At 66.9% G+C, this 717-nt stretch overlaps 1 protein-coding gene across 1 annotated transcript in view; it reads left to right on the top strand.

Moving 5' to 3' along the window:
• Nucleotides 1-6: 6 nt before the first annotated feature.
• NT5C1A (5'-nucleotidase, cytosolic IA) overlaps nt 7-717 on the top strand; it is a 9,607-nt gene continuing 8,896 nt past the window's right edge. The window contains exon 1 of the mRNA XM_009882766.1: nt 7-76. The gene's annotated coding sequence lies outside the window, so the exon portion shown is untranslated. The remainder of the gene's footprint in view (nt 77-717) is intronic.

Here is a 717-nt window from a genome sequence, read left to right as displayed (position 1 = left end):
GGGCGCGGCGGGGCGGCCCTGGGAGGAGGCCAAAGCTTTCTACGACAACCTCGCCCCCAAGAAGAAACCCAAATCGGTGAGAACCCCCTTCCTCCCCCCCCTTAGCCGGGCAGTGCTCCCCGCCCCGGAGAGGAATGAGCCGCTCTGGGTGCCCCATCTCCTCTGGGTGCCTCCCCGGCATGTCCCATCTCCTCCGCGTCCCCCTGGGTCTCTCCAGGTGCCCCATCTCCCGCAGGTTCTCTGGGGTCCTTCTGGGTGCCCCACCTTCTCTTGGCTCCCCCGTGATCCCACTGGGTCTCTCTGGGTCCCCTGTCTCCTACAGGTGCTCTGGAGCCCCCCAGGGTGACTCTGGTTTTTCTTTGACCCCATCTCTCTCCAGGTCCTTGGGGAAGCTTTGGGTCCCTCCAGGTGTCCCCAACTCCTCCGTGGCATCCCTGGCTTGCCCTTGGTTGCCTGGGACCTCTCCAGATCCCCTCAGTCTCTCTGGGTCTCCCTGCGTTCCTGCAGGTCCCTGGGGTGTTCCCGGGTCCCTCCTGGGCTGAGGTGTCCTTGCAGAGCGGCTCGGTGCCCCGTGAGCCGCCTGTGCCAAGGCAGGAGGCCCTGCCAGGGAGAGGAGGGGTGGCCGTGGCAGAGCAGGGGGACAGCGCAGGGGCCGAATCCCTGCCTGGAGCAGTGAGGTGTCACAGGGGTGTAGCCACCCTTGCCAGGCTCCCGCCT

Source organism: Charadrius vociferus, unplaced genomic scaffold (genome assembly GCF_000708025.1).
Source record: "Charadrius vociferus isolate BGI_N301 unplaced genomic scaffold, ASM70802v2 scaffold783, whole genome shotgun sequence".
In the NCBI taxonomy this organism is placed as follows: Eukaryota; Metazoa; Chordata; class Aves; order Charadriiformes; family Charadriidae; genus Charadrius; species Charadrius vociferus.
This window is presented reverse-complemented; position numbering and strand designations above follow the sequence as displayed.